Source organism: Heliangelus exortis, chromosome 18 (assembly GCF_036169615.1).
Source record: "Heliangelus exortis chromosome 18, bHelExo1.hap1, whole genome shotgun sequence".
NCBI lineage: Eukaryota > Metazoa > Chordata > Aves > Apodiformes > Trochilidae > Heliangelus > Heliangelus exortis.
The window spans coordinates 15,297,976-15,310,671 of NC_092439.1; the positions used below are offsets into that span (position 1 = coordinate 15,297,976).

Consider the following 12,696-nt stretch of genomic DNA (forward strand, 5'->3'; position numbering starts at 1 on the left):
CGCTCCTCCATGGCTGCAGGGGCACAGCCGCCATCTCACCGCGGGCTGAGGGAGGGAAACCTCTGCTCGGGCACCTCTCCTCCGGTATCACTCACCTCCTCATCTCCTCTGCTCTGCAGCTCTTTTGTTGGTTTGGTTTTTCTTTTTTCAGTTTCATTTTCCCTTTCTTGACTACGTTACTGACAGAGGTGCATTCATTCAGCTTCCCATATCTGCTCGGCCTTGGGCAGAGGCAGAGCTAGAATCAGGGGAGCTCCCAGCAGCTCCTTACAGGAGCCATTCCCATGGTGTCCCAACTTTCACACCACCCAGCACTGCCCAAGGCACTGACCCTGTTATCTGGTTGTGTTATCTGAAGAGGGCTGCATGCAGTGCACTGCTCAGCTCTGTGCCCAGCACTGACACAGCTCATGGAGACACTGATGGACGTTCCCTCCCGAGCTACTTGATGGAAGCTGCTTCCTTTAGATGGCAATTTCCCTTCTGTTTTAGTACAGCTTCCAAAAAAGGTATCTAGTTTAGACCCGGAGAGCATAATTAATTTTTGGATACAGTGGAGAAAACCTTATAGTCTGTGGTTTGTGTTTTCCGGAATACTCTCTGAACTTGAATTTTATTTGTGCCTTTTAGGAGCAGCAGTTCCTTTGGTGCTGTAGAATAAAAGAAACACTTGTTTGAAGTGGTATTGAGGAGCTGTCATCCTATAAAACTCAAACTGTGCCATCAGCTGTGTCTTTTACAGTCATCTTGGTCAGTCAGACCAGTGTCTTTTCCAGACCTTGCAGCCATGTGGATGCCTTTTAGGTGAAAGGAGAGGCCAACTTCATGAATTTTTGTATCTGATCAGATTTTGATTACTAGCTTAGATTAGATTTGTTCTTTGAGTTGACGTAGCATGTCCTGTGTTGGATGAAAAAAATGTGGAAGTAAGGGCAAATTAAGCCTGTGGAACTGGTTCTTTATGGTAGATCTCCACTTGGGTAAGAAATACTAACTTCAAATACACTTTTTTTAAATGCAGGTCTTACGTTTTTTTGGTCCTACCTTATGTGTGCAGGTGAAGGGCAAAAATTGTTGTATGAGGTGATAAAATATTTGTGATGAATAGGGGGTTTGGGTCTAGATCCTAGGCCCTGTTGTGTTAATAGTCTCCACAAAGCACTGCAGCACCTCCTTTGTTCAAGCAGCATTTCAAGTTACAGCCTTACAGGTCTGACATGTAAGCTGGTGGTTTTCCATGGGCTTTTTCTGGTTTTAAAAAAGCTTTTTAGAAACATTTGATTAACTTTTAAAAAATTTCATATTAGTTTTTCCGTTGAAGTTCCTGTGTGGGAACAAGGAGAGCTGTGTAGGAGCCATACCCATGCCATGGCCTGGAAGGTTCATTGTAGGGCTATACATGGTCCTCGGGGAGTTGCTTTCTGAAAATAAGAGGACTTAAGGGGAAAATGAAGCAGCAGTTTATTTCCTGTTTGCTGTGAATGATATTCAAGAGTGAGAAATTTCTGTGTGTGCCTTGAGAAGGGGCACTGGTTGAGCTCTCCTGCTGTCAGGTGAAGCTCTTCAGCATCTCACTCCTTTCCAAAATCTCACTGCTAGCTTTGCTCTCCACCAGACTCCTGTGAAAACATGTGGTGACATTTGAGATCTCACAATACTGGTAAGACTGTAAAAATTTGGAGTTCAAGCTTAATCTCAGATTTTTTTCTTCTAAGGGAAGAGAATTTTGTCCTACCAAGAATTTGGAGAGAAATAGACCCATAAAGTCATGCCCCTGACTGAGGGTGCTTTGGTGGTTCTCTGCTTCCTTAAAGAAAAAACAAAACACACCAAAACTGAAAGTGCTGCTTTTTCAGAGGTGAAGCCTTTCTGTAGTTTCCTCAGGGGGATAATTTCTGTATTTTATCAGTAATCTCTGAGTCTCACTCCAAGCTCTCAAGGCAGATCATGTCGTGACAAGAGCTGGGAAGTTTGCATCATCTGATTAGACTGGGTCACCTTTAACAGTGCTGGTTCATCTCATCCCTTTTCTCCTTTGCTTTTTCCTGATTGCTGGGGAGAAGAAAAAAACCCAGTGAACCTTGTGAAATTTAGCATTACTCCAGCACTCTTGCAGTCTTGAATAGTCAGCAAAGCCACGGTGGGCAAGCATTTTGGGTGTGGGTGAGCAGAACTGGAGAGGAACCCCAGGCCATGGAGGCTCCTGCCACTTGAACAGTGACTCCATAGCTGTACAGTTAATTTATATAGTAGCAGTCAAAAAAAAAAAGCCTGAAGGTGTGAAAAGGGATGCAGCCTGCAGTCTGAACAAGCATCTGAACTGTTGTCTTTTGGTGCACTTTCCATCTCTGTCTCACTAGCCCTGCCTGGAGCCCTGTTAGGGGGATTTGCCATAGCCCAAGCAGTAGCTGTATGAGGTTTTTGGTGTCCTGAGGTTCAGTTTTCAATGCCCTTTCCAGATAGCATGGGTTAAGTATCAGAGCTTCAGTTCTTGTGTCTTTCCTGGCGTTTGTGAGGACAGGTGCTGAACACAGTGATAAACCAGTAGAGTAAAAGGTCAAGACTGGTTTGCTGATGGCTGGGAGGTGATGACAGAGGGTGACACCATGAAATGCTCCCAACAATGGGTGACTGGCACAGTAATGCAGGTCAGGTATTATCTTCCCTGCCCCTTTAAACAGCTTGCCTGTAGAAAATATAATATTTTTTACTTTATTATTTTAAGTTGTATTATTATATACTGGGAGCTGAAAGCAGATGCTTAGATTTTTCCTGGTAGGAGGAAGGGACATTAAGATTTTCTTTTGGTTGATTTTTTTTATTGTATTTTAGGCCAAAGCCAAAGAACCATGAGTCAGCTTGATCTTTGCTGCAGCAGTTCCTCTTCTACAGTCTCCAGGCAGTCTTACAGATGTCTGCACCTCAACTAGGATGAATGAACTTAGAGACTGATACAACATCTACAGGCTTATTTTTCTTGTCTCCCCTGCAGAAACTCCTTGGGGAGGCTCTGCTTGTCCTTAGGAGCCAGAGGTGGGAGAAGGGAGGGGATGCTCAGCTGCTGATTGTGCCCACCAGCACAAGGTACAATTCCTGCTGGCAGACACATCTCCTGGAAGACTGAAACAAATCAGTCACCTCCTTCCTCCTTCTCCTTAATGACTGCTGGGTTTTATAGCTGCTCAGCAGGCACTCTCTGTGGCTGAATGAAGGAGTATTTTTAACCCTTCCTTTTCTCAGGAATTTTTGTCAGGCTACCTTGCAGCTGTCTCAAGATGCTGAAAGGGATGAGTGCTCCAAGTGGGCTAGGGTTGAAAATTAAAATGGACCAAGTGAGGTCTCAGATGGTGTTGGTTGTCTTGGGTTTAGTGGCTTCACTGGTGGGACTTCACTACTTTTAACCCTTTCCTTAGGGTGATCCTTTGAGCTCTGATCTCAGTTCTGAGACTCACAGATTTTGTCCTGACTTGTCAGCTTGGCTTGTCCTCTCCCATTGGGAGACTGAAGAATCTCATGTAGCTCAGGGCTGTCAGAAGTCAGCTTTGAAGTTCTGAGTTTGCCTTTTGTGGTTACCTTGTTCAGACCAAATACAGAACTATATGCATGAGCCTTATAAAGCCCAAGAATAAATCCAATGAAAAATGCTGTGTTTCTTTTTAAAACGTCTCTGTAATGTGTGTTTTCACAGCATTGCAGACTTGTGCTTGAGCAGCAGGGTCAGAAAGTCTGAGAGGGCAGTGGGAGATGGGTGGGAAAAGCAGATGGGAAGCTGTGTATACAGGACTGGTAAAACCAAGTGATATTTATAGCTTGGGGACCTTATTATTTATTGCAAGGTGTCAGGGAAATCAGTGGCTTCAGAAGATAAAGATTTGAATGTCATGTGGACAGCAGGGACAGAGTTAAGAAAGAAATTTTTCTAAGTGGACACTTCAGTGTAGGAGCCTCCATTTTTGTTTGCAAATCATCCAGCAGTATGAGGCACTGCTCTGAAACCAAAGATGATTTGGTTTCTGGGTAGAATGATGATCTGGTTTGATTTGGTTTCTGGGTAGATGATTTGGTAACTGGGAAGAATAAAAAGATTTTGGACAGACTATTTGAGAATCCCTTACATCATCTTTCATTCCCTGCCATCACTTACACAGCCCTGAGGAAGTTACATGACAGTAGTAACTGTCATGACAGTGCAGTTCAGTTAGAAGTTCGAATTTTTTTTTAAATTCATTTTTAAAAAAATTATTATTTATTTTTCTTTTCCCCCTCCCTACTGTGTGTGATTTTTTTTTCTTGTTGCTGTGTAGGGTTCCCGTGGGAAGTTTGATTGATCTCTGATGGCAGAGATTGATCTGTGATGAAGGTGCATTGCTGTGCCTGACAAAAGATGCTTCATCTAAACGTGCACTTGGGCTCCTGTTGCCCTGTTCTGCTTTCCCCAGACTCTAGCAGCTCATGCCACAGATCTTTTGGGCTGTATTTTGTGTACCCTCACGAAAAGCCAGGTGCTGAAGAACAGGGTGAAATCCCACCTGTGAGTGTTGTAAGCAGCAGATTTGTCAGGTTGCCAGGTACCTGCCAGGGATGGTACCAACTCTGGACCTGTGCTGGCATCTGGCTGGCATGTCCTGCTGCAGACATTATTTGGAGACCTGCAGGTTTTCTTCTTTGTGTTTGCAGCTGGGAGCTCGTGTCCAAGCACACTTGGATCTTTTTGTTCAGTCACACTCTGACTCTCCCACAGCAAGGTGTCATGCCTGAATCTCAGGGCACAGTGTGCTTCCCAACTGCACCTCTTTCGAACAAGCACATCTGGTTAATGTGATTGGAGGGAGCACTTGCCAGTGCTGTCAGATGAAAATCAGAGCCCTATGTTGCCCTTTTCTCAATCCCTTGTTGGCCATGCCTAAACTGAGGAGGTGGGGCAGGATCTCCAGAGTTTGGCCATGTCAAGTGCAGCACCAAGGCCTGATCTGGAAGTATTTGTTGCTTCTACCAGGGATGTCCTGAGGGACTGGTAATCATTTGAGGGGTTCCAAGAAGATCTAAGTACATCAAAGCCTTAGGCATTTTCAGAGCCTCAGCTGCTCTGCTCCTCCTGGGGGCTTTATTTGCTAATCAGCTTCTCAGGCTTCAGTGTTGAGGTGGAGCCACATCTATCCCAGGCTTCATGTCTTGCTTTTCTGTGGTTTCATTTCCAACTCTGGTGTGTCTGGTGCTGGCTGTGAGCCCACCCTAATCCTGGATGCTGTCCTTGCCTTGGGCTCCCAGAGAGGCTCTGGAAGAACCCTCCTGCTTCTGCTCCTTGCACAGGTTTGCCAGCAGATTCTGCAGTAGGCACTGAGCTCCCCTCCCTTGCAAAATCAGTGATGAGAAGCACAGTCTTGTGGCAAAAGCTCAAACATGGGAAAGCAGAAATCCCCAACTTTACCATGTTTCCTGTGTCAGCAAGTCACTCAGTGCTGTGGCTTCCTTGTTGCAGGGTGGAGCTGCTATTTCCTTGATCTGCTGCAGTGTGGGTTCCCCTGGGAGGCGGGATCTGTGAACCTGAACTGGAGGCTCCCTGGAATTGAAGTAGCACATTTTCTGTGGCCAGGCTGTGATGGCTGCAAGACAGGCAGGACAAGTCACTGTTCAGTGTCCCTGAGCCACTCCAGGGCAAAAAGAGGGAGAATCTTCCATTTTGAGTATGGAGAGCTGCAATCCCTACATCCTCAGTTGTATCTGCAGCAGGGCTTTGCTGTGACAGGGATGCATGTAAATAGCCTGCCCACAGCAACACTGCTTGGATGTTGTTAAAATCCAATCCAATTTTTTAAAAATCCCTGCTGCAGAGGGAAGGGGACATGAGCATCACATTAACCAGCCTGTTGTGGCTGAGAGTTACCACGAGGAACAGAGTAAGGCTTGGGTAATCCAGAACCCAAACTTAAAATATTCTGATATCTCCTGCCTTAACCTTTGGACCTCTCAGTTCCTGTCAGTGTGTGATGGTTGCTCAGCATGGCACACAAAATCCATGGGTTGGCTCTGCCTGGCTTTTTATCTGGGTGTGACAAATTCCTGTGCCTTAGCTGCTGAAGACCTGGGTTTGGAGGTCTTCTCCAGACCTTGCCAGTCATGCACACTGTCCCCATCTCTCTGGGCTGCACTGGACTGATGCTGCTGCTGCCAGCCCCAGAAATCAGCAGTGTGACCTTGAGTATCTGTTGCAGAGTGACTGATGCATATCCATGCTTCTGACAGCATTTTGTCACCCTGCTAATGACATGTCCCAGGGGAAATGAGAGCAGGGATGAGGTCCCAGAAGCAGGTGCATGCTTGCTGCCTTTTCTCTCCTCTTCCTGCTGACCCCTGGTTGTTGGCTCCATGAGATGCCCCATTGCTTGCTTTTTTAATGCTTTTTTCACAGCTCTTTCTCCCAGATTTGCTGGAGTGTGTCCTGCAGGTTTGCTTTTTGCTGTGGTGCTCTCTTCCCCTTTGTCCCTGCTCTTCAAATAAATAAGGGTGGGTGCCTGCAAAGGTGCTGCGAGGGCTAAATGAATGCAGAAGGATCATAGTTATATTGGATCATGTAAATAAAATGGCTTATTAGGAAGGAAGACACTCTGGCAGTATCCAGTTTTGCCTGTTTGGGGTCACTCAAGCTGTTCCTTTAAGCTCCTGGCTTTTTATTGTTGTCCCACTGGGAATAGAAAGGCAAGAAGGAAACTCAGTCTTATTCCCTCATCCCAAATCATCCCAGGATAGACTGTCCTTACCCACAACTAGCCCATGGAGATGACACTTTTGCACCTCTGCTGCTCTACCCTCTGTCTTGAAAAAAAAAGATGCTGTAGCACCTTTCCCTGGAAAAGATAAAACTTAGGGGGGCATTACTAGTGGCCTGTGTTATACTACATGTGAAAAGGGACTGGTGGGGCTTAGCTTTGCTTTTCCTCTCCCAGTACAAGATCCTGGGTGCTGTCCAGGGAAGCCAAGTTGAATGGTAACCAAAGCATACCCCAAGATATGCCAGAGCTGGCTATCCTTGTGGAGAGGTTTCCATCCAACTCTTCATCTGTGTTTCTTCTCCTTCTAGGGGGTCTTAAGCAATCCTCAGATGACAGGACCTTGTATTTCTCTGTGGGGTCCTCAGATGACAGGACCTTATTATATTTCTCTGTGGGGCTGGTAAGCCATACAGAGGGTGAGGGCTCGTGGGAAAGAGCAGGGCTCCTGCTGTCCTGGGATACCCCTTGGTCTGATTGTTTCTGGCCAACAGCTTCTGCCTTTTCCACCCAATCCCAATGCCTTTTCCACCCAAAGGTCCAATGTCTGTCCCTGTCTGCTGGCAGAGCTGTGGTGTGAGACGTGCTGTCTGCACTGTTTCAGTCCTGGAGACCAGAGCTCACCAATATTATTTTGGCCTTTAAAAAGTCTCTGTTAAATGTTAAAAGAAAAAAATCAAAACCACTAGAAGCACCATTAAGACAATTCTTGAAACGTTATAGCTGCGAATACCCTCTTAACCATTTATTTGCTGTAACACTACCTGTGGTTAGGGTAACAATACATATGTGTTAGGATTTAAAGCAAGCAGGAAGCTGAACAGCCAGACCTATTTCCATTGCAAATTTTTCTCAGTGAAAGTGGCTTGAATGTGTTTGCTGAAACCAGCTTCCTAATTTTTCCCTGTCAGCAGTTGCTTGTGGAGAACAGGGAAGAATGGGGAGGGAAAATTGAAATCTGGTAGGGGGAATGCATTTGCTGACTATGGGGTAAAGGGTTTCGGCCCAGTAGAGCTCAGTGGGGCTCAGGTTGGGACTGGTCCTTTTCTGAAGTGAGGTACAAGGCCACTTTATCCCAGTGTCTTCCCCCTTTTTTGAAGCTGGGCTTTGAGTGAGGGAAATGTCAGCAGTGCTCAGCTGTCCCTCTCCTCCCAGTCTCACTGGGAATCTTCCATTGGTTTTCTGAGCCTCAGAGCATCACTGTCCTGGCCACTTCCACCCCTGACCCAGCTGTGGGTGAGGATAACTGGGGAGAAGGGTGCCTCTTAGAGCACACTGGGCTTTCCTACATGAGGTTCCCTTCCTCCCCAACCAGTTCTGCCTGGGGAAGCTGGGGAGGTGCCAAGCACAAAGACCCAGCAGGAGACCAACAGTTTTCTCTTCCAAAACTTGGAAGCTTGGAAACTTCCAGCTTGGATCCTGCTTGGGGTCTTTTTATCTCGCATGAAGCCCTTGGATTGGAGGTTATGTGGCCTGAATATTTTATTCCCTAGCTTTACCATCCAGTGATGACTTTGGGCCAGTACCTGGGCTTGCTTGCATCCCTTGCCTGTCTGTACAAGTAGGAGGATGGGGGTTCTGCTCATGCATGGCCCCCAGCTCCAGCAATGGGTACTCCATCTCTTGCAGTTCAGTGGTGAAATTGTCCGTTCTTATGATGCTGCAGGAGACAGCCAGGTGCCTGTGACCTGCTGTAGTGTGGTGACAGGACCAGTGTGGATCCTGGGAGAGGTTGTGCCTTTCCCTGGCAGCTTCCCTGCAGCTCTGTCTTTTGCCACCAAGGCAGGAGATATTGGGTACTTCAGGAAACCGGCCTGGAGACAGCATCTCTTTTAATTCCACCCCTTTGCAGGACAGTATTTACCCCAAAACATGATGTTCTCTCCCTGTTGGTAGGTACAGAAATACACTGAAACCATCACTACAGACTTGTGTGGTCCACGTTTCTACTTCATCTTGTGGGGAAAATCAGTACAATTTGGTACTAAGTGTAGCAATTCAACAGATTGCTCAGAGCCTGAGTTTGTGGTTGCCTGCCACACATTTTAGCAGTTATAGTTCTTGTGCTGTGTAATGTGGGTCTTGCTTCAAACTTTCCTGGGTGCCTGTCCATCTCTTCATACTCCCAAAGTACATCATGCTGCCTTTCACCTCTCCCATTTAATTTTATAGATGGGATTTTAATGCAAAGAAATTTAAAAGCTGACACTGGTCTCGAACTCCACCTAAGCCTCTCCATTGCACGAAGTATGTTCTTAATTTGCTTTTCTGAAAAAGGATGGGAGGCCTTGCTCTTTTCCAGGGCAGGATGGAGAGCTCCCAGGCCAGGCAGGAAAGTGTCTGTCTCTGAACCACCTGCTTTGCCTTGGGAGGCCGGGGAGGAGATTAAAGCAGAGGAGCTCTGGATGTTTTTAAGTCTTCTGCATCTTAGCAGCAAGAGCTTGTCCTCCCCTGCCCCTCTTTCCCACATGCATTGGCAGAACCAACACTAGGGCCTAAATACTGACTACAAAATAACAGCTCAGTTTCACAGAAGTGTCCCCTGTTGTCCCAGCCTGCTGTGGGGTGTGTTCACACATCCACCTTTACCAGGCTTTCAGACAAAGCTCCAGTCTCTCTTTCCTTACACAAACTCCTCTTGCTCATCTAGAATTTAAGTGTTTGCTCATAAATCACAGGTTTAATTTAAAAACCCTCTTTGATTTCTTCAAACTCTTGGCCCTGCCAGATGCAGACAAGTGGTGGTTTCAGCTGGATGCTGGCCCAGCTGCTGTCTCAGCTGCTTGTGATTTTGTTTTTTTTAAGGGTCTCTGTTCAGCAGCAGAGCAGGGCATATCGTTTGCCTGTTTCCTTCAGACCTTTCCATGAACTGGCAGTAAATACCCTGCAGAGCAGCACGCTTTGTCTCTGAGGGGTTGGCTTGGCTGGTTGGTGGAACAGGCTCCTGGCTTCAGGGAGAAGGGGAGATGGTGGGAAATGAAGATGTCATTTGCCAGCACATCCCAGCATCTGCCAGTTCCCTGCTGCAGACATGGCCATGAGCAGTCCTGGTTTACAAGCTCCTGAGATCATAGAATCACAGAATCATAGAATGGGCTGGGTTGGAAAGGACCTCAGAGATCATCAAGTCCAACCCTTGATCCACTCCCCCCGTGGTTCCCAGCCCATGGCACTGAGTGCCACATCCAGGCTCTTTTGAAATATCTCCAGGGATGGAGAATCCACCCCTTCCCTGGGCAGCCCACTCCAATGGCTGAGCACCCTCTCCATAAAGAAATTCTTTCTAATGTCCAACCTAAACCTCCCCTGGCACAACTTGAGACCTCTTGTGCCCTCTTGTCTTGCTGAGAGTTGCCTGGGAAAAGAGCCCAACCTCCCCCTGGCTCCAACCTCCTTTCAGGGAGTTGGAGAGAGTGATGAGGTCTCCCCTGAGCCTCCTCTTCTCCAGCCTCAACACCCCCAGCTCCCTCAGTCTCTCCTCATAGGATCTCTGCTGGATCCCTTCCCAGCCTTCACCAGATAGGGATCTACTGCTCTTTCCTTGGAGTGCAGTAAATTTGGTGGCCTGTTGAGGCTGGGAGGGGCAATTCCTTCATCCAGAGTTCTTTGGGTTGATTGTGTTACTGACTTGTGTAGGTTGTTTGCTGTTTTGGGTGGTTTAGGCGGCTGCCTACCAGTAGTTTTTCTTAAGAGTAAGCTGGCAACCAAGATTTTTTTTTTAAGAGTGTTTATTATTTGAGAGGGAAAGCAAGAATCCTGTTGCCAAATCTGCTTCTTGCTAGTAGCTGGTGATAAAGCAGCTTTGTCTCAGCTATCAGGGAGCTGAAGCAGGGATCAGGAAACAGAAAAGAGGCCACAGCTTTGGTGAGGATGTCCTTCCATCTCCTCTGGAGAGGGGTGGGGAGCAAGAACTTCACAAGAGCTTTGTGGTTGGGCAGTCCCTGGCAGAGGTTTCCAGAGGTGCTTCAGCTGGAAGGTGTGCAAGGGCTGCTCCTGGTGCAGGGACCTGTCCACGCCTGTTCAGGAGCTCATGCAGAGCCTTGGCTTGCATCTTGCTGCTGGGACCTGTTTCTGGCTGCTGTGGAGAGGCAATCCCTCTCTTGCAGACCTGTCTATGTCTTGAGCCTGCCCTCAGCTTTCTGCTCTTCTTCCTTCCAGGTTTCTGCTTGAACATGTGCCTGCATTTTCAGCCTCCTACATGGGGGAATGATGTCATCATTCCTTATGTCTTTTCTTATTTTCCTCTGGAGCAGTATTTCTGTGTTCAGTCTCTTGGGACAGGCTGCTGGCTTCCTTTAGATCTTGAAGGGCTTGCAGAGGATGGAAGAAGCCATCCTGATCCTATCAGGCTTTTTTTTTTTTTCCCCTAAGAGAAGATATGTGCTATCTGCAAGCTGTTTCTCCAAAGCAGGGCCACCATTGGCAACATTTATCCAATTTTGGCATCTCTCTTTTTTTTATTTGTGGGCTACATTTTCTCACTTTGCAGGTATGCAGTCAGCAAGCCAACAAGCAGGATGTTGGGTTAGATTTGTTCATTTAAAAAGCAACAAGTAAACTAAAATGAAGCATGGGGTAGGCCATGGTTTGCAGCAGAACATCAGCTTGCCAGTGTTATTTGCCTCATGCCATTTAGGCTGGGCAGGCCTAACAGAGAGCATCAGTATTTTGAGCCTTGGATGAAAATGAATGATGGCATTTCACACCATGGGACCCTCCAGAGGCTGCATTTTGTGACACTGGTGACATTCTTGTGCATGAGCAAATGGAGGAGCCTGGGCAGTCACCAGGACGAGCCAGCAAGGTTTGCTTTGTTTTCTAAAACCACCAAGTAGAATTCCTGGCTTGCAGACATGGTGGGCTGCTGGTTAAAGGCTGTGGTGAGTGGTGCTCTGCTGAAGGATTGCAGAGCACTTCTGCAAAATAGGGAAAATAAAATCAGACACTGTACTATTTGTGGTCTAAGGGTTATTTGGTTCCTATGGACAGAGCTGTGGGAGGAGAGGGCACCCAACCTGAGATGTATTCAAAGAGATTTGCAGAAGTGAAACTGATTTCTGATGCCTTTAAATGCAAAGACTTTGTGAATGGACAGGTAGAGGGTAAATGTTGTAAAACCTGTGTATTGACTGGCCTCAGTATAGCAGTGCTGCTCAGGAACCTGACTCCTGGCTTGGTGTCCATCCTGGGAAAGAAACAAGGTGATGGGAAGGAAGGGAGGAGACAGAGTGGGTTCCTTCAGTGATCCTGTTGGAACACTTGGAACAGGAACCTCCCTCATCGTGAATGTATTGGAAGTCCCCTCTGAGTCCCTGTTTGACACCTGAGCTTTTCTGTAAACAGTGGTGGTTTGATGGGATGTACTGATGGGCCATGCCCCTTGAGTTCCTCACCTCTGCTTCTGCTGAGTGAGTTTCTGGAGGTTTCACAGTCAGGTCCCAAAAACTGCTTCTCTCCCTGCTGATGAAACTCTGTGCTGGAGTAGAGGGACTGTGAAGAACATCACTTTGTCCTTCACAGGACATTCCTGGGTGTCTGTAACCTTGTAATGTGTAACCTTGATGCCTCCACCTGCTTTAAGTCTTAGCCCCTTGAAAACTTGCACCAAGCATCTTGGTCTTTGCTTCTGCAGGTGAAGCCTCCATGCTGCCCAGCATGCAGAGGCAGGGGAGAAGAGATGGAGATGTGCCTTCTGCCCTCACCTACACCTTCATCCCCTCCCTGCAAGACAAAGGTAGGATGCTGGTGCTCACCCGGGCTGGTTGCTTGCTCTCCTGGCTTCCTGCACAAAGCAGAAACTTCTTGGTTGGTGGAGCTGTGTTGATCTGGCTACTGGGCTGGGAGCAGTTGCCTCTGCCAGGTGGAAGCACTCAATGAGGCTTTCCTAGACAGCTCTGAATGGGAGCCAGAATCCCTGTCACTGCAGCAG

General features: G+C 47.2%; 2 protein-coding genes across 6 annotated transcripts in view; both read left to right on the plus strand.

Annotated features, from left to right (window-relative positions):
* Positions 1 to 12,696, plus strand: part of LOC139804605 (mucin-5AC-like) — a 284,635-nt gene that overhangs the window by 143,564 nt on the left and 128,375 nt on the right. The gene's annotated exons all lie outside the window — the stretch shown is intronic.
* Positions 1 to 12,696, plus strand: part of HRAS (HRas proto-oncogene, GTPase) — a 47,317-nt gene that overhangs the window by 19,030 nt on the left and 15,591 nt on the right. For 2 of the 5 annotated variants that reach the window (XM_071762239.1, XM_071762236.1), the window contains exon 2: positions 12,400 to 12,501. The exons of the other annotated variants lie outside the window; for them this stretch is intronic. The gene's annotated coding sequence lies outside the window, so the exon portion shown is untranslated. The remainder of the gene's footprint in view (positions 1 to 12,399; positions 12,502 to 12,696) is intronic. 5 annotated transcript variants of the gene reach the window in all.